We start from the raw sequence: 21,167 nt of genomic DNA, 5'->3' as shown, positions 1-21,167 counted from the left end.
GTTTACTTTAGCCAAGTCCTCCCTCATTCTATTGTAGTTCCCCTTGTTCAAGCACAGGACCCTTGTATTGGATTTTATCTTCACACTCTCCATCTGTGTTCTAAATTCAACCATACTGTGATCACTCCTTCCAAGAGGATCCCTAACTATGAGGTCATTAATTATTCCTGTCTCATTACACAGGACCAGATCTAGGATAGCTTGCTCCCGTGTTGGTTCCATTACATACTGTTCAAGAAAACTATCACGGATACACTCAACGAACTCCTCCTCAAGGCTACCCTGACCGAGCTGGTTCGACCAATCTACATGTAGGTTAAAATCCCCCATGATAATTGCCGTACCATTTTTACAGGCATTAGTTATTTCTTTGTTTATTGCCCGCCCCAATGTGATATTATTTGGTGGCCTATAGACTATGCCTATCAGTGACTTTTTCCTCTTAGAATTTCTAATTTCCACCCATATGGATTCAACCTCATTCTCCATAGAACCTATATCATCTCTCAGCCCCGCCCTGATGGCGTCCTTGAATATCAGGGCTACACCACTTCCCTTACCTTCCTGTCTGTCCTTCCGAATAGTCTGGTACCCTTGGATATTTAACTCCACTGTAGGGATTCTATGATCTATAGGGACAGACATGTCCATATAGCCTCCTACTTATTAACATTATTGTTCCAAGAGTTCTTGTAGTAGGATTGGTACATTTGTGATAAAGCAGAGAACAAAGCATTGAGCTGGTTTCAGGTGGGTTTCAGAGATAATGGTGATATGGCATATGTCAAATCCCACTTTCTGACATTTTCATTGAGGTCCAGGCTGTTTTAACCACTGGGCAGCATGGTGACCTCCCATTGGAACTCAGGTTGGTAGGTTTGCAGAGCTTTATGTTTAGGAAGGTGAAGAAGTGCAAAGGTAGCAAAATCATTGGGCTGTCCTTTATGACCGCAATGATCAACTCCTCTTGATTCCTCTGATACCTCTAAGGTTTTGTCTTTCTGTTGACCATACTTACACTGAGCCAGGCAATCCACAGCTGACTCCAAACTGGATTCTCATCACAAAAAAGGATCACAACCTTTGTCTTCATTTTAAAAATGATGACAGGAATATTCCGCATGGATGGAGTTATGTTATTCTTAGACCATAGAAAATGTGAGATTTAAATATCTCTCAATTTTGAAAAATTGGATAGGGTAGAAGAAATATGATTGTAATGGTGCTATCCTGAAAGCAATTACTAATGGCTATTTGAAACTAATTTTCATCACTCAGTACAATGAGCTTTCAAGCCCAGAGCAAGCTGTTGTGCATACAGTAAGGGAGTAGAAGATAAAGGACATTTCACAGCGCAGCAAGCACAAGCTAAATTAGGTAAAATGTATGGCACCATAACAGCCTGTTAGTTCAATCAGTCCATGCTGGGGTACATGCTCCCCACAATTCTTCTCCCTCTTTGTCTTACTGTACCAGCATATCCCTTCATTTTTTTTCTCTTATGCATTTATCTAGCTTCCAAAGACCAAAGAAAATTACAGCACAGGAACAGGCCTTTCAGCCCTCCAAGCCTGCGTCCATCCAGATCCTCTAACTAAACCTGTTACCTATTTTCCAAGGACCTGTATCCCTCTGCTCCCTGCCCATTCATGTATCTGTCTAGATACATCTTAAATGACGCTATCATGCCCGCCTCTACCACCTCCGCTGGCAACATGTTCCAGGCACCCAACACCCTCTGCGTAAAGAACTTTCCATGCATATCTCCCTTAAACTTTTCCCCTCTCACCTTGAAATCGTGACCCCTAGTAATTTAGTCCCCCATTCTGGGAAAAAGCTTCTTGCTATCCACCTTGTCTATACCTCTCATGATTTTGTAGGCCTCAATCAGGTCCCCTCTCAACCTCCGTCTTTCTAATGTAAATAATCCTAATTTACTCAACCTCTCTTCATAGCTAACTCCCTCCATACCAGGCAACATCCTGGTGAACCTCCTCTGCACCCTCTCCAAAGCATCCACATCCTTTTGGTAATGTGGCGACCAGAACTGTACGCCAGTATTCCAAATGTGGTCGAACCAAAGTCCTATACAACTGTAACATGACCTGCCAACTCCTGTACTCAATACCCTGTCCGATGAATGAAAGCGTGCCGTATGCCTTCTTGGCCACTCTACCGACCTGCATTGCCACTTTCAGGGTACATGGCCCTGAACACCCAGATCTCTCTGTGCATCAATTTTCCCCAGGGCTTTTCCATTTACTGTATAGTTCGCTCTTGAATTGGATCTTCTAAAATGCATCGCATAATTCCCTTTAAATGCCTCTTTATTTTTCAGTTCAACTACTGCCTGTGGTAGCTAGTTTCACGTGTTCCACACATTCTTTTGGTAGAGAGAATTCGCTGGATTCCCAATTCAGTTTATTTATTTTCTCTCTTCCTTTATTGGATGTGGGCAATATGGCAAAGCCAGCATTTGTTGCCCATCCCTAATTGCCCTTGCACTGTCATTTCAGAGTCAATCAAACTGCTGTGGGTCTGCAGTCACATGTAGGCCAGACCAGGTCAGGACAGCAGATTTCCTCCCTGAAAAGGTACTTGTGAATCACTTGGGTTTTTCAAAACAACTGATGAAACTTTCATAATCACTATTATTTAAACTAGATTTATATTCCAGATACATTCATTAAATTTAAATTCAATCACCTGCCATAGTGGGACTTGAACCCATGTTCCAAGAGTTTTAGCCTGGGGCCTGTGAATTACCAGCCCAGTGACTTTACTGTGACATCATTATCTCCCCTATTGCTGACTCTCCTACATATAAGCCCCTTAGTTTTTGGCTCCATCATTTGCACATTTGCTTAATATCTATCCGAGAAAAATTCTTTCATAATCTTAGGGGCCTCTGTCGGGTTAACCCCTCGGTCTTCTCTTTACCAGACAGAGAGATCCAACCCTGAGATAGTAGTGGGACTTCTGTTGAACTTCTGCAGTCCTTACGGTAAAGGTGCCTTATTTTCAGTCCTGAAGTGATTTTCATCTGTTTCACATAGAGAGAGAGAGCTACAAGATGACCAATGAATTGGACAAAATATTCAAATTTTTCAACAACATTAGAAAAGCATAAAGCTTACAATCAGGAGAAAAGTAGATCCTCATTCAAGTAAACAGATCATTGGAAATGAGCTTCTGTGATGGATTCCTGATAAACTCCTCAGTGTCAGCTTTGAATTCAGTAATGCATCAGCATTGAGGTTGCACCTTGGCCATCTTATAGATTTCAGGGGACGGTTGACATATGCACAGATCCAGAAAATGTGTAGGTACAAAACAATCATAATCAAAAGCGAATGGAACATTTACCTTTATGACTAGAAGGCTGCAACATAAAAGGGTGGATGTTCTGTCATGGTTTTACAAAGATCTGGTTAGACCATGTGCACTTCTAGGGACATCATCTTAGAAAGAATACACCTTGGGAGGGATGCAATGCAGATTAACTGTAAAAACATAGAAGATAGGGACAGGAGTAGGCCAGTTGACCCTGCGAGCCTGCTCTGCCATTCAATAAGATCATGGCTGTTCATCGAGCTCAGTATGGTAATCCTGCCTCCCCCACCATCCCTCAATTCCTTCAGTGACAGGAGCCATATCTAACTCCTTCTTTAAAGCATTAAATGTGTTGGTCTCAATCACTTTCTGTGGTAATGAATTCCCCAGGCTCACCATTCTCTGTGTGAAGAAATTTCTCCTCATCTCATTCCTAATAGTTTACCCTTTATCCTTAAAAACTATAACCCTGGTTCTGAACTCCCCCACCATCAGGAACATCCTCCTGTTCCTAACCTGTCTAGTTCTGTTCGAATTTTATAGGTTTCTATGACATAACCCCTCATTCTTCTAAACACCAGTGAATACAATACAAACTGACTCAATTTCTCCTCAACTAGGAGATGACCTAGTTGACCTGTGGGCGGCATGGTGGCACAGTGGTTAGCACTGCTGCCTCACAGTGCCAGGGACCCGGGTTTGATTCCACCCTCGGGCGACTGTCTGTGTGGAGTTTGCACATTCTCCCCATGTCTGCGTGGGTTTCCTCTGGGTACTCTGGTTTCCTCCCACAGCCCAAAGATGTGCAGGTTAGGTGGATTGTCCATGCTAAATTGCCCATTGTGTTCAGAGATGTGTAGGTTAGGTGGGTTATAGGGGAATGGGTCTGGTTGGGATGCCCTGAGTGTCAGTGTGGACTTGTTAGGCCAAAGGGCCTGTTTCCACACTGTAGGGATTCTAAGACTCTAAGACCAGGGTTACTCAGATTAAATTCATGAAGAAACATCAAACCATAGATAAACTAGATTTAAATTCTGTAAAGGGCTATAAGGTGATTTGACTTGGCTGGGATAGGAGGATGTTGGTGGTCAGTGTAGTTCAAGGGATCCTAGGAAAACTTAACTCTGGAACTGATTCACAACTGAATTCAGGAAACACGTTTTTGTGCAAAATTTGGTAGTTGTGTGGAACACTCTCCTACAAAAAGCTACAGATGGTGTCAACTCAGTTAGTAATTTTGAATCCGACATTGGTAGATTTTCACTAGACAAATGTTGAAGTGGAACTTGAGTCAGTTGGTTGGATATGAGTTGAATACAGATCAGCCATAATCACAATAAATGGCAGTGCAGACTCAAGGAGTTGAATCATTTCTGTTCCATGCTGCTGTAAGTTTTGGTAGTTTATAGCGCTCATTTTTGACTTAGAGCTAAAGTGATAAAGAGAATGAAATATCAGCTACCAAGCAGAAGTGGCAGCAAGCCATGTAAACCCCTTATTGGGTCAATTATAGGAGAGCTATTTGCTGCCACCAAGATCTTCCAGACAGTGGCCAGAACCTCCTGAAGAGAGCCTCCTGGTGGCATGATGGTGGACACTTGCTCTCCACCACAATAGCATGGATCTCCTGAGATACAATGGCTGCAGACCATCCTGTGGAACATGTCCCCCCTCTACCATATTGGCTGGAGAACTGTGATCTTGAGGGATTTTGAACTTGTTGCAATCCCATGGCACGTGCCTCCATGTTGAGACACCCTCATGATGAAAATGCTGGCTGGGTATCACTGTGAGCCATCACACTGGACCTGCCACATCATTGCATTGAAGGAACTACTAGATATGATTTCTCAATATCGAGTTCAATAACTTTAGGGCCTAAAATCTCCCATATCCTAGCCCCCTACCTCACACACATCAGGCCTTGTTATCACATAGCCTGCCATTACACACCACCTATTGTTAGTCACTAACAGTCCCCATTAACAACTACTCACCTTCCTAATCAGATCATTATCAACTCCTTTGTCTATCCAACTGCTCTTCTCTCTCTTCAGGCTCTATCCTATCGTTTACTCTCTACCCTATCCCTGTCCCTATTTTCTGCATATAAACCAACATTTTCCCAGCTACCATTAGTTCTGAGGAAGGGTCACCAGACTCGAAATTTTAACTCTGATTTTCTCTTCACAGATGCTGCCAGACCCGCTGAGCTTTTCCAGCAACTTCTGTTTGTGTTCTCGATTTACAGCATCCGCTGTTCTTTTGGGTTTTATTGTGTGTATGATTTCTTAATTGGTCACCTCCAGAAAGGTCATGAGTGATGCCCCACCAAAGCCTTTTCTGTATTTCCAATCCAGATAAAAAGATGCTGTTGAAATCGGTAGCCAACTGTGAAAATCCAGCCTTAGAACATAGAACATAGAACAGTACAGCACAGTACAGGCCCTTCAGCCCACGATGTTGTGTCGAACTTTTACCCTAATCCTAATGTCTATCTAACCTCCACCCCTACCTTATACTATCATCCATATGCCTATCTAATAGCTGCTTAAATGCCCCTAATGAGGCCAACTCCACTACCCTCTCCGGCAATGCATTCCATGCCCCTACCACTCTCTGAGTAAAGAACCTACCTCTGACGTCTCCCCTATATCTATCTCCACTCACTTTAAAACTATGCCCCCTCGTAATAGCTACCTCCACCCTAGGAAAAAGTCTCTGGCTGTCCACTCTATCTATACCTCTGATCATTTTGTACACCTCTATCAAGTCACCTCTCATCCTTCGTCGTTCTAAAGAGAAAAGCCCTCGCTCTCTCAACCTTTCCTCATAAGACCTTCCCTCCATTCCAGGCAACATCCTGGTAAATCTCCTCTGCACCTTTTCCAACACTTCCACATCTTTTCTGCAATGAGGCAACCAGAACTAGACACAATACGCCAGATGTGGCCGAACCAGGCTTAAGAGTATTCCTACTGAATGAAAACTGGTATCACATGAAGTAAACACTAGGAAGGTAATTCATTTTTCTTTAATTGTTCATAGGATATTGGCATCTCTGTCTAGGCCATTTATTCCTGATTTGCTCAGAAGAAAGTAGTGGTGAGCTGCCTTTTTGAGCTGTTAAGGTACATGATGTGTAATGACATGCAGCAGGAAGGGAAGTTTGGGGAGTGAGTTCCAGGATTTTAACCCTGCGATGGTGAAGGAATGGTGATCTAGCTTTAAGTCAGGATGGTGCATGGCCTGGAGAGGAACTTACAGGTGGTGGTGTTTTTCCATCCATCTGCTGCCCTTGTCCTTTAGGTGATAGAGTTTGAGGGTTTTGAAGGTGTTTTTGAAGAAGCATTGATGAATTTCTGCAGTGCATCATATAAATGGATCTTGCCACCACTGAGCGCTGGTGGTGAAGGAAATGAGAATGTTGAAAATAGTTATCTGCTTTGGGATGCTTTGTCCTTGATCATAGAATCGTAGAATCCCTACAGTGTGGAGCAGGCTATTCAGTACATTGATTCCACATGACCCTCTGTACAGCATCCCACCCAGGCCCACCCACCTACCCTATCCCTGTAACCCTACATTTCCCACAGTGAATCCACCTAGCTTGCACAAATAAAAACTGAAAGAACTGTGGATGCTGTAAATCAGGAACAAAACCAAAATCTGCTGGAAAAGCTCAGCAGGTCTGGCAGCATCTGTGAAGAAAAATCAGAGTTAACATTTTGGGTCTGGTGACCATCGGACCCAAAATGTTAACTCTGATTTTTCTTCACAGATGCTGCTAGACCTGCTGAGCTTTGCCAGCAACTTCTGTTTTGTTCTAGCCTGCACAAACCTGGACACTATGGACAATATAACATGGCCAATTAACCTAACCTGCATGTCTTTGGACTGTGGTAGGAAACCGGAGCAGCCAGAGGAAACCCACGCAGACACGGGGAAAACGTGCAAACTCCACACGGATGGTCGCCTAAGGGTGGAATCGAATCCTGGTCTCTGGTGATGTGAGGCAGCAGCTGAGCCCCCATGCCAACCATAATCTTTACATCTTTCATCTTCACATTCCATTATTAATGTGAAGGCTACATATATTATGTTTGAACCCGTTAGAAATAACTTGCATTTATGTTTGCCATTCAGAATATTCCAAGCTGTTTTAGTCATTTAAAGGCTTTTAAAATGTAGTTATAGAGTCAGAGGTATACAGCACAGAAACAGATTCTTTGGTCCCACTCGTCCATGCCAACCAGATATCCTAAATTAATGTAGTCCCATTTGCCAGCATTTGACCCATATCCTTCTAAACCTTTCCTATTCATATACCCATCCAGATGCCTTTTAAATGTAGTAATTGTACCCGCCTCCACTGCCACCTCTGGCAATTCATTCCTTTTTCAATCTTTCCCTCTCACCTTAAGCCTTGCCCTCTAGTTTTGGACTTCCCTACCCTGGGGAAAAGACCTTGACTATTCATCCTATCCGTGCTCTTCATGAATTTATAAACTTCTGTAAGGTCACGCCTCAACCGCTGACGTTCCAGGGAAAATAGCCCCAGTGTATTCAGCCTCTCCCTATAACTCAAAGCTTCCAAACCTAGCAACATTCTTGTAAAACTTTTCTGCACCATTTCAAGTTTAACAACTTCTTTCCAAAACAGGGAGACCAGAATTGAGCAAGGTATTCCAAAAGTGGCCTAATGTTATTGTAGTCATATTATGAAATGCAGCACCAAAGCCCCATGAACAAGAATGAATTAAATGTAGTTTTAACAGTACTGATTAGAGATAAATATTTTGTGTTCCCAAAACACAAGATACAGGCCATAATCTGAAGCGGCACTGTACTATAGAAGAGAATTACTGCATTGTTAACGATGCCATCTTCCAGAAGAGATGTTATACCATTTGCGTTCTCACTGACTGTAAAGATCCCATGGCACTGCTCTAACACCATCAAGGGAGATCTCTCCAGTCCTCTGTCTAATATTTATCTCTAATCAGTACTGTTAAAACTACATTTAATTCATTCTTGTTCATGGGGCTTTGGTGCTGCATTTCATAATATGACTACAATAACATTAGGCCACTTTTGGAATACCTTGCTCAATTCTGGTCTCCCTGTTTTGGAAAGAAGTTGTTAAACTTGAAATGGTGCAGAAAAGTTTTACAAGAATGTTGCTAGGTTTGGAAGCTTTGAGTTATAGGGAGAGGCTGAATACACTGGGGCTATTTTCCCTGGAACGTCAGCGGTTGAGGCGTGACCTTACAGAAGTTTTGGCTAAGTACAAGTTACATTGAGACTTTTGGAGGAATTTCCACCACAAGATGTGGAGTTTTCTCACTGTATCTTACCAAACTCGCTTCATTACCTACCTATCCAACCTTTTACCATCTGTCATGTCTGATTATATCCATAACTTACCCCTTGTCATTCTTAAATCCAGCTGCCACTCAACAGATATCCAGGAATTCACTGGCATCCCTTGCGACTGAGACATCTTTAAAGGCCCATCATGCACTTGGGTCAAACACTGTTTGTCCAGGCTGCCTTGCATGGTTCCTGATATTTCTGGACATCACAAACAAGAGGAAATTGATGGCCCGCTATGCAGGCAGAGATCTGGAGGTCCTGCTGGACGGGATTGTGTAGTGGTGGGATCTTCTCTTCCCTTGGGACCAGGAGTAGAGGCCACAAATTCAATTGATAAAAATTTGGAATTGTAAACTGTTGTGGTGGCCATCAGAGCTATCATTGCTTGAAGAAAAAGAAACTTCTTTGGTTCAGAAACATTCTTTTAAGGAAGGAAAGCTCCCATCTTTACATAGTCTGGCCTACATGTGACTACAGACCAACAGCAGTGTGTTTGATTCTGAATTGCCTTCTGAAATACTCTAGCAAACCACTTACTTTAAGGGAAATTAAGGATAGGCAACAAATACTGGCCTTCACTTTGATACCCACATCCCATGAAAAACGCAAGACAAAAGGGGCAGCACGGTGGCTCAGTGGTTAGCACTGCTGCCTCACAGCGCCAACAATCTGGGTTTGGTTCCAGCCTCAGGTGACTGTCTGTGCGGAGTTTGCACATTCTCCCGTGTCTGCGTGGGTTTCCTCTGGGTGCTCCGGTTTCCTCCCACAGTCCAAAGATGTGCAGACCAGGTGGATTGGTCATGCTAAATTGCCCATAGTGTTCAGGGATGTTTAGGTTAGGTGGTTAGACATGGGAAATTAGGGGAATGGGTCTGGGTGGGATGGGGCTGGGAGGGGCGGTGTGGACTTGTTGGGCCGAATGGCCTGTTTCCACACTGTAGGGATTCTGTGATTCTGCATCTGGGCAAAAACCCCCACCCCCCTACACCCCGGTTTCCTCCCTCCCTCCCCAATATGTCTTCAAGTCTCTGGTTTTCCATTCACAGCTGACAATGTGTTTCATCATTTCTTCACCTCCACCTTTGATTACCAGTTAAAGCCCTTATTCTCATCAAGTCTGTTCTCATGGGTATGACCGTCATCTTCACACCCTCAAATCCCAAATGGAGAAGACTCAGTCACGAAGAAAAATGCAGCATGAAGACTGCATTGCACCATTAAATTAGAGAAACAAAGCTCTAAAAACATGAAGTATACGTCAGATAAATAGGAAGGGGCTGTCTCTCCTGTGATTTCTGACTTGCTAAAATCTCTTACTCTAAAACAAAAGGGAGAAATCTTTGATATTCAGCTGCTTTGCTGAAATCCCAAATGGTTTAGTCCCTTAAGGCACTAACTTCTTTCGAAATGAAATAATTACTCTGAGCCGTGTTATCATCTCATAATTGGGTTTGCAAAGACCACATCACACGACAGAAGCGTTTGTGTCTATAATATTACAAACAGTGTGGATTCCAGCTGCTGATTTAGTTGTGCAGATATGCATAAACGCATTCCCATACATGGCTTTTCCTGCGCCTGTTCTAGTACAGGCACAAATCTGTCAGGGTACAAGGCAATCCTGTTTTTAAAAATGCAGCATAAGGGACCCTTAGCTTTGGAAGCAAAGGCATTGATTTATAAAAGTTAAGGAAACAATACTGAGCTGATATTGATCATTGGTAAGCCCCTAGTTGGAGCATTGCATCCATTTCAAGGGATCATAATTCAGGAAGGATCTCAAAACAATGAAGAAATTGTAGAAGAGATTTACAAGAAATAAACCAGGAATGTGGATCTGCAATGATTTGCTGAGAGAACTGGGATTGTTAGGCTTGAAGAAGAGCAGGTTGGCAGAGGTTGGAAGAATTGAAATACATGAGGGTTTTAACTGAGTCAATAAGGAGGTAGAATGCTGACTCATAATTTCTTTTGGCTAAGTCTAAGTTGTGTCAAATCTTTTGGAGGGTTTGTTGCTGCTGAGAGAGTTGTCTCACTGTATCTTACCAACCTTGACTCATTTACTACCCACCATGCTATTATGGCATCTCTCATCTCTGATTTCTCCTCCACCTTACCACGTGGCGTTTTTGTAATAACTTGACACTCAGCTATCTGAGTGCCTGCGCCATCTTTGAATGCTCATGGAGAACCTGGACAAGCACTGACATTTCAGAGCTGTCCTGCACGTCACCTGACATTTGCCCCAGGCATAGTGGACGGGAGGAAATGGCACACTGTTTTGTGGGCAGGGACATGGAGGGTCTGCTGGATGGAGTGGTGCGCAGGCAGGACTTCTTCCTCCCCCAGGAACGGGCAGTGAAGCCCATGATGCCTGACCATGCCGGCTGAGTTTGCCACCCAGGTTAAAGCAGTCTCGGCAGACCGAAGTAATTTCCAATACTGAGGGAAGAAGATTTATGTCTTTTTCTACCCCACCAGAGTAAGTGTCACTATGTTCTCTCAATCGGCCCCTCGCATTCACTCTATCTCTGCTACTGTACCCATGTCCCACCAAGGTTCACAGTCGTATGCCCTCACCACTGCCTGCAACATCTTCCTCACTCACTGTCACTTGCTCCACCTCTTGACAGCACTAACACTGCATGCCGTCTGCACTGCCAGCACCCGCTCAGACACCTCACCTGCACCAACAGTAACAGCGTGCCATCCTACATTCACCTCCTTTAATACCTATGCATTTAATGTGGGAAAGTAGGACTAATGTAAATAGTAGTGCAGTTTTTGCAGTGCAGACTCAATAAGCTGAAGGCCCTTTTCTGTACTGTATGATTCTATCATTCTACCTGCCTCTCCCATTTTTCAGGAGGAAAGCAGCTCACAATAGGACAGAAAATGTCAAAACGGGTGGTGGGCCATCCAACGTTCGGCACCTCACCCTTTATGTATCTTGGACACCATTTTGGTTGTTACTTATGTTGCTGGCAATGGTTTCCAAACCTACACAACAACAAAATCACAATTTTACACATCAGCAGGATGTAGTTTTCGAAGATAAGGAAATTCTTTGCTTTTCTCAGTGCTCAGCAGGTTTAGTTGGGCACAGTTAATAGGATACAAAACCTGGAGGAAGCCTGTGAACTCTGTGAAACAGAGACCTATCTTGCTGTTTCCAGTTGTTCCACTGTCTTCATTGAATTGCATTGGGAATTTCCACTGATTCAATCCTAAATCATTGTTTCCAGAGAATTCACCCCACTGATGTTGAACTTTGGCCAGTAATTCCTGGACCTATCTATACATCTTTTTTTGAACAAGGGCAAAGGAATGACAAAAATGTGACATGATCCCACATGTGCAGAGCACAATTTATTAACAACATATATTAATCTTAACCTCTCGGCCAACTTCATCACACACAGTGCCACACAACAAATTTATGACAAAGGTAGAACTCATGGAATGAAAGGGACAGTAGAGACATGGAAACAAAATTGGATGAGGGATGAAAAGGAGAGAGTAATGATCAATGTTACTGGAAGAAGGTTTGCAGTGGAGGTCCCCAGGATGTGGCATTGGGACCCTTGCTTTTGCTGATATATATAATTAATCTAGGTCTTAGTGTGTAATGGACAATGTCAAACATTTTTGATGACATGAAACATGGAAACTGTAAGGACAAGGGTGCAAAACTCCAAAAAGACATTGATATAGAATCCCTATAGTGTGGAAACAGGCCATTCAGCCCATTGAGTCCACACCAACCCTCCAAATAGCATCCCATCAAGATTCACCCCCCTACCCATATCCCTTTAACCCTGCATTCCCCATGAATAATCCACCTAATCTACACATCCTTGGACACTATGGGTGATTTAGCATGGTCAATCCACCTAACCCGCACATCTCTGAACTGTGTGAGAATACCAGAGCACCCGGAGCAAACCGATGCAGACATGGGGAGAATGTGCAAGCTCCACATACTTACTCAAGGCTGGAATCAAACCCAGTCCTTGGAGCTGTGAGGTGGCAGTGCTAACCACTGAGATACCATGCTGCCCCGTGACATGTTGGTGCAGTTGTCAGACAGATGGCAGATAAAGTTCAATCTGGAGAAGTGTGAAGGGTGCACTTTGATACAAAGAACATAGAGAGATAATATATATTAGACGGTAATATTCTAAAGAACAGAGCAACCTGAATGTACATGTCCATGAATAATTAAAAGTCACAGGCCAGAAAAAGAGAGTTGTTAATAGAGTATATAGTATTTTAAGCTTCATTCATAGAGACATAGAGTACAAGAGCAGCGAAACTATGCTGAATTTATAAAGGACACTGGTTATTCCTCACTGGGTGTCTTGTGTAAAGTTCTGAGTGCCACACTATAAGAAAGATGTGAATGCATTGGAGGGAATGCAGAAGAGTTTTACAAAAATGGTACCAGAATTGAGGAACTTCAGTTAAGAGGATAGATTGGAGAAATTGGGACTGTTTTCCTTGAAGAAGAGTAGGCCAAGGGGAGATTTTATAGAAAGTTTAACAAATCATAAGGGGTTTAGAAAGAGTAAATAGGGAGAAACTGCTCCTATTGGTGAAAGGTTTGTTAGCCAGAAGGCACAGCATTTTTACCAGAAAAGCAAATGTGAGGTGAGAAAAAATCTTTTTGACGCAGCAATTGGTTTGGGTCTGGAATGAACTGCCTGGAATTGTGATACAGATAGGTTTAATTGAGGTATTTGAGAGAGCATTAAATAATTATTTAAATAGAAAGAATGCACAGGGTTATGCAGTGAAAAGGTAGGGAATTGGCATTAAATCAAAATGCTCAGAGAGCTGAGGCAGACATGATGGGCAAAATGGCCTCCTTCTGCACTGGCGCAACTGTGTGTTTCTGTTATATAATACACCACAGTTTCTTTATCAATGCATTCTACTATTTCCTCGAATAGCCGTATTAAAATTTTCAGACATTGTTTTGCTTTTATAAATCAGTACTTGTTGTCCTAAATCAACCTAATTCTTTCTAAAATAGCATTAATTTTTCCCATATTCAGGCCTCTGGAAACTTACCCCCCTAACTAGTCTATAATAACCCTGGCCTTATTTTGTAATTTGCAGTTAATTATTACCTTGTGTGGATCACTGTAAATTATGCATTATAGATACAAAATCTTTGTTGAAGTTAAAAAAAGATAATACAACCTTACAGCAACCAGGACATCATATTGATGTTTAGGTGAACTTAAGTACAGCTCTGGTAAGATTTCCAGACATGAGAGATCCTACCAGGTATGTGAAAGATTCACGACAGAAGAACCTCTTAGAAAGGCTGCCCAAACGCTCTCGTGTGGAATTTCGGAGAAGGATAATAAAAAGGAAAGGCAAATTTGATAGAAATATTTCTGACTGTACGATATCAAAATATGGTACTTTGTGAAGTCTCGCCAGGTTCTGAAAAGAGGGTCTTCTTTCATTTTAAATTGTGTGGTTTGGAAGGTAAGCCGAATTATATGAATGATTGTGCACAATGTACTTTTAACTGGAGGTGGGAAACATAACAAGATTCTGAATTATCTTGAAACGCACAAATAGAACAGAAGGAGAGGCTTATTAGTTATTCATCTACAGGTTTGATAAAAAAAGTAATAATGTCAAGTATTAATGAGTTTATCATGAATGTATAAATTTGAAGAGTCATTGATCATCTAGTTACAAAATAACAAATTTCAAATTAATCTTAAAATCTAACTAGAGTGGGATCGTGCATTTGACTTAGATTTTAGTTTATGAACAATAATTTAGCACTTCCCTGTCTTATCACATTGTTTAGTTTGACAGTCATTGCACCATCTTCCATTTCAATTCTTTCTCTTGCAAAACCCTAGGAGACACCTTAGCTTGCTCAATCAGCATTTCCAGTTAGTTACAACATGCCAGGTCAGCAGCTAAAAATTGTGCAGGGGGTAACTCATCCCCTGAATCCTCAAAGCTTGTTCCCCATCTGCTAAGCACGTCAGGAGTCTGACGGAATATTCCCGACTTGTATGGATAAGTGAAGCCCCAACAACACTCAAGAAGCTTGACACCATCCAGGACTATGCAGCTGCTTGATTGGTACCACATCCACAAATATCAATTCTCTCCACCGCTGGTGCCCAGTAGCAGCAGTGTGTACTATCTACAAGACGCACTGCATGAATTCACCAAAGATCATCAGACAGCACCTTCCAAACCCATGGCCACTTCCACCTGGAACTATGCGGGCAGCGGATATGGGGGAACACTACCTACACATTCCCCTCCAAGTCACTCACCACTCTGACATGGAAATATATCACTGTTTCTTCCTTGTTACTGAGTCAAAATCCTGGAATTCCATCCCTAATGGCATTGGGAGTCTACTTACACCAAGTAGACTTCAGCGGTACAAGAAAGCAGCTCACCATCACTTTCTCAAGGGCAACCAGAGACAGGCAACAAATGAATTAAAAAAAGGCGGTAATACACATGATCTTCCTTACTAAATGTAGTTTAATCCTACTCTGAATGATTGAAGTGTACCTCAACACTCCATAGACCATAATAAATCCCAATGTTAATAACCATCTCTATAACTTGCTTTTAAATCAGAAACCATAGATCCAATACTCTTTGTAGGGTGGTAGTCAGGGACACAATGATTGAATCAGGGTTGTTGACCATATTTGGAAGAGATCTTTCATTGTGACAATGATGTGCCAGAAAATGATTAATGCTGACTTTTTTTCTTCTAATTATTATCATGTTGCAAAAGAAATCCTATTCCAGAAGAGTTCAATAGTTATAAAACAGGCTTGACATTTATGAAAGCAGGATGCATTGTTTTGATTGAGCCAATGCCATAAAACAGGGGAGCACTCAGATTTGAGGTGTGCATCATTCAGATGTCTGGATTGTCACACTGAGGCCCAATTACCACCACATCAGAGAGGACTGCCAATGTGGTACAAATGGCAGACATGATCAGAAGTTTTAAATTGCATCCTGAACAAGGAATTTCCTACTTTTGTGTGTGCGGGATCGAGGGTGGGCAGGGTGCCATGCAAATGGAATTTGCCAAGGCCGCAGGGAATTTGAAGGCAGTCAAAACTGAATCTGGCATCCCATTAGTGTGAAATCTGAAATGTGTAGGCCAGATCTGCTCCGAGCAAAACAGATCTGAACTTTGTGGATTTGTTTGGATAACAAGTGGAACCCTAACCTCTTTAGTTTGCTATTTGGGGAAAGTGAGGTGCTCATTGGAATTTTTAAAAGTGGGTATAAATGTGCATTAAAAAGTGCATTGCTTATTACTGTCAAACTCATTTGGACTGTCAAAATCAACTGCCAAACATTCACAAAAACTTGTCAAAGGGATTTCTCAGTATAACCTACTGAAACTGCCAGAACTACCCATTAAAGGTACCTATCAAAGGTAACAGTCAAAAATGTCAAAGGGAGCTGTGAAAGGAAGTTGTCAAAAGTATCAGGGCATTAAAGCTTTGAAAAGACCATATGGAGTGTGAAAGAAAGGATTGCTTGCTATTTCACACTGTCTGTTGACATAAGCCTGAGGGTTTCCATCACTGTTACTGTTTCCATTACTGGATTACTGTTTCATGACTCATTTCATCATCATTTATTTCCATATTGGTTACCTACATTTCATAGCTTGAAAAGTGATTTTCGACTTTTTGATGTGGAACTATCAATTCCAATGCTTGCTGCACCTAAAATGAAATGCTTGTTGTTATAGAGCAATTGTTATCACTTCACTAGATCTTTACAGAATGTTAATGTTACATATTTGCTGACTCTCTTTTCTGTCTGGAGTACTTACTATATAAATTTACATCATTGAATTTCTTCTTGATTTGATAAGGTCCCGTGAGCCTTGTTTTTAATAGATCTCCAGACATAGGCAACAACACTAATACTTGTCTCCTGCAACAAAGTTTGAACCTTGGCTTTTTTTATCCGCTGTAGTTTTTATTGTTTGTTGAACATTTTCCAGATGGTTTTTAGCCAACTCACATACATTGGTTAAATACTCATCGGTTAAAAGCATTGTTCCTGAACCTTGGTTTATTAAATTTAAGTGGTCCTCTTAACCTCATGTGCACGTATTAGTTCAACAGGACTAGTACCTCTGGACTCATTAAGAATGTCCCTAATGGAAAATAGTAGTGAAGGAATTCCCTGATCCCAATCTCTAGAACATTCTTGGCAGTAAGCTCTAATCATTGTTTCAAAGTTTGATGTTATCTTTCCAAAGCAGTTTGAGATTGTGTGACATACACAGGAGATGTGGATTATTTAATTCCAAAACTAGTTATTATTTCTTCAAATATCTGTAGCATAAAATCTGATCCTTAATCCGATTGTAATTCTTTGGGTAATCCATGTCTCTTAAAAATGATCTAGCTTTTCCGTTATCACTTTTGTTGTAATTCTTCCATCAGGCACTGTTTCAGGCTTATCATGTGGAAACATCCATTATCATTAAAAGATTTTGGTTCCTGTTCCTGGCTTTAGATAGGAGTCCTAGACAATCTATTAAGACCTTGCTAAAAGGTTCTTCAAAGGTTGATATTGGAATTAAAGGTGAAGATTTAATTGAAGGTTAGGATTTCCCCATTAGTTGACATGTTTCTGGGAAAATTTGCCTACACTTTTATGTAGTCCTGGCCAGTAAAAATGCTTTAATATTTTAGCCTGAGTTCTCCTAATGCCTAAGTGACCTAACATTGGGATTTAGTGACTGACTCATAAAATTTCATTATGATACTTAGATGGAACTACCACCTGATTGACCACTGCATGCTCATCATCGCTGGTATTTAACTTGGTTTTTATTTCCTCATTAAGACTTTGTTTTCAAGTGATAATACTGAGGAATTGCTTTTGATTCAGTTTCTCAGTAAGCTATATTATGAGCTCCTTCAATTCTAAGTCTATTTGTTGCATTTCTATTAAAGATGTGCTAAACAAATCAACCTTACTCTCATTGTTTTAATCTTATTTTAGTTAAATTTTCAAACGGTGTATCCAATTACTGAATTTCCAAATCATATCCATATTTTTTAGACTCATTTTCTTCCTGTCTAATTCTATGCAACTTGGACCTAGTCACTACCTGGTCAAGAAACAAAGCAGGATGTTCATTTTGTAACATTTCTGTTTTTTTTAATCTCTACTGGTTGTTCTACTACCTTTGGTGAAGCCAGTATTCTTGAACATGCCAAGTATTTCTCAAAATTAAATCAATTCCTCTACAAAAATTAGTTTCACTATTCCAACTACAATTTCTTTAATCCAACTGCATAAAATGAGACTGGTTTGTAATCTCCATGAATAGCTCTAATTAATAATTACTCCTTCATTAACCCGTCTAGAAGAAAAATAGTATCATTAGCCAGCATCAGTGACTGACTTGTTCCTGTGTCTCTCAATGTCCTTCTTGGTTTCCCTCCTTGATTCAGAAAATATTTCCCCCTTTGAGATGAACTCAGAAACTCCAGTGGCCTGCTTCTCCTTGTTAATCTTTGAAAAAGAATTTTCATAACTATCCTGTGTCATCTCTCCCTTCTCAATACATTTCATGCAAACATGTTTTCTTTGTACCACTGCTACAAATTTAGTCTCCATTTCTTTTCCTGATGCCTTCTTACTTGAAGACTCCTCAGACTTTTCTATTACAGCAATCATCAGGAGTGGCTCAGCAGCAGTGCTACTGATCAAGCTGGTCAGGTCCTAAAGGACATAGCTCCGAGACTGAGTTTGCAGCAGGTGGTAAAGGAATCAACAAGAGGGAAAAACATACTTGACCTTGATCTTACCAATCTACTGATTACAGATTCGTCTGGCCATGATAGTATCGGTAAGATTGACCATTGCACAGTCCTTGTGGAGATGAAGATCCACCTTCACTTTGAGAATGCCCACAATCATCTTGTGTGACACTATCACTGTGCTAAATGGGACAGACTTCGAACAGATCTAGCAACTCAAGAGAGACACTCATCCAAGAGACTCTGTGGGCCATCAACAGCAGCAGAATTGTACTGCAGCACAATATATAACACCATGGCCTACATATCTCCCACTCAAATGTTACCATCAGGTCAGGGGAAATCAACCCTGGTTCAATGGAGATTGCAGGAAGGCATGCCAGGAGCAGCACTGGGGATACCAAAAAATGAGGTATCAAACTTGTGAAGTTACCAAACAGGGCTACTTGTTTGGCAAGCATAAGTTACAAATGATAAACCAAGCTAAGCGATTCTCTCAATCAATGGATCAGATCTAATATCTCCCGTCTTGCCAGATGCAGCCGTGAATGGTGAGGAAAATTAAATAATTTACAGGAGGAGGAGGCTCCACAAATATCCCCATCCTCAATGATGGAAAAGCTCACTCCAGTGCAAAAGATAAGACTGAAGCAGTCGTAACAATCTTTAGCCATTAGTGCCAAGTGTACGGTCCATCTCAGCCTCCCCCAGTGGTCATCAGTGAAATGATGGAAGATGTCATCAACAGTCATTAATTAGCATCTGCTCAGTGATGCCCAAGTTTTGAGTGGCCACTCAGCTCCTGACCTCCTTACAGCCTTGGTTCAACCATGGACAAAAGAGCTGAATTCCAGAGGTGAGGTGAGGGTGACAGCCCTTGACATCAAGGCTGCATTAGAACGAGCTTGGCATCAAGGAGCCCTAGCAAAACTGGAATCAATGGATATTAGGGCAAACCCTCCACTGGTTGGAGTCATACCAAAGTCAATTGCTGGAAATTAAATGGAAGACTGATTTTTATATACTCTATATTCTCTCTTAGGATGTTGGCTAGGCCAGCATTTATTGCTTGTTCCCCAATTACTCTTGAAAAGGTGATGATGAACTGCCTTCTTGAATCACTCCGCTGATAATGAGAAGATGTTAATATCTTTATATCTCACTTCAGTCCTGGCATTTCTCCTTCATTACTTTAACAATCTGTTATCTGTCCTCTAAAGGTGCTACTTCTTCCATCTATAGATTTTCTATCCCTTTAATTTCCTACTGAATTTCCACATGATCATTTCCCCACTCGCAATTGAAAATGTGAGATATCATAGATGTCTGCCAGAGCTTCCACTTCTCTGATTTTACATAATTGATGCTCATCTAAATATGTTTTGAAGTTTGCAGTAATGCTATTCCTGAATTCTTCCATTATCATAATTTCCCTTAAATTCTCAATATTTTTTCTGTAGCTTCAGCAATCTAAACCATGGATCCCGTGGCATTTCTTTCTCCTTTGCAAATTTCACAAATATTTAAGACCATAAGACCACCAGAAATAGAATAAGGAATGGACTGTTCATCCCCTCCAGCCTACTCGTCCATTCAATAGGGTCTCGGATGATCTGATACTCTTCACTTCCACTTTCTTGCATTTTCCCTGTAAAACTTCATTCCCCAACTGATCAAGAATCCAGCTATCTTAGTTTTAAATGTACATAAGGATTCTACCCCAGAGCTTTCTGTGGCAAGGAATTCCAAAGATTCACAATCCTCTGATAGAAGAAATTCTTTCTCATATCAGTCTTAAACTGGTGCGCCTTTATCCTGAGACTATGCCCTTTGATCCTAGACTCTCCCAGGATTTGTAGTCTTAACTTTCTATTGATAAGTTTCAGGCACAAGCTCATAAGCATTATCTATGCCGATTTGAAAGTTTCATGCTCTGCAGGTTATTCATCTAATAAGCTGGTGTACATGGTCATAGCCGTCAAAAATGCTAAAACATCAATACCCAAATCTCAACTGGCCACCTCATCTGTTGAGCTACCTTTCCTAAAGAAGTAAAATATCTTTTGACTCCATCCTCGTTACATTTTGGCACATTTGGTAGCATAGATTCTTGGTTAGTTCAAATCCCTCATCAAAATTAAAGACATCGCCTGAGCAACTACTTCATTGTTCCTTCTTCATTCTAAGCTTTTTCTTCTACTAATTTATGTTCTTTAATTTCTATATCTCTATGGAGTTCAATTCTTAATGTTGTATAATCTTTTGAAGCATCTCATCCTTATTTGATGAGGCTAAGATGGGGTGGCACGGTGGCTCAGTGGTTAGCACTGCTGCCTCACAGCGCCAGGGACCCTCGGGTGACTGTCTTGTGGAGATTGCACATCCTCCCTGTGTCTGTGTGGGTTTCCTCTGGGTGCTCTCCTTTCCTCCCACAGTACAAAGATGTGCAGATTGGGTGGATTGGCCGTGCTAAATTGCCCGTAACGTCCCGGGATGTACAGAATAGGTGGATTAGTCATGGGAAATGCAGGGCTACAGGGTGGGGTGGGTCTGCGTAGGAAGTGCTTCAGAGGGTCAGTGTGGACTCAATGGGCTGAATGGCCTGCTTCCACACTACAGGGATTCTATGACATTACTCCTACCTTC

Source organism: Rhincodon typus, chromosome 2 (assembly GCF_021869965.1).
Source record: "Rhincodon typus isolate 14 chromosome 2, sRhiTyp1.1, whole genome shotgun sequence".
In the NCBI taxonomy this organism is placed as follows: Eukaryota; Metazoa; Chordata; class Chondrichthyes; order Orectolobiformes; family Rhincodontidae; genus Rhincodon; species Rhincodon typus.
This window is presented reverse-complemented; position numbering follows the sequence as displayed.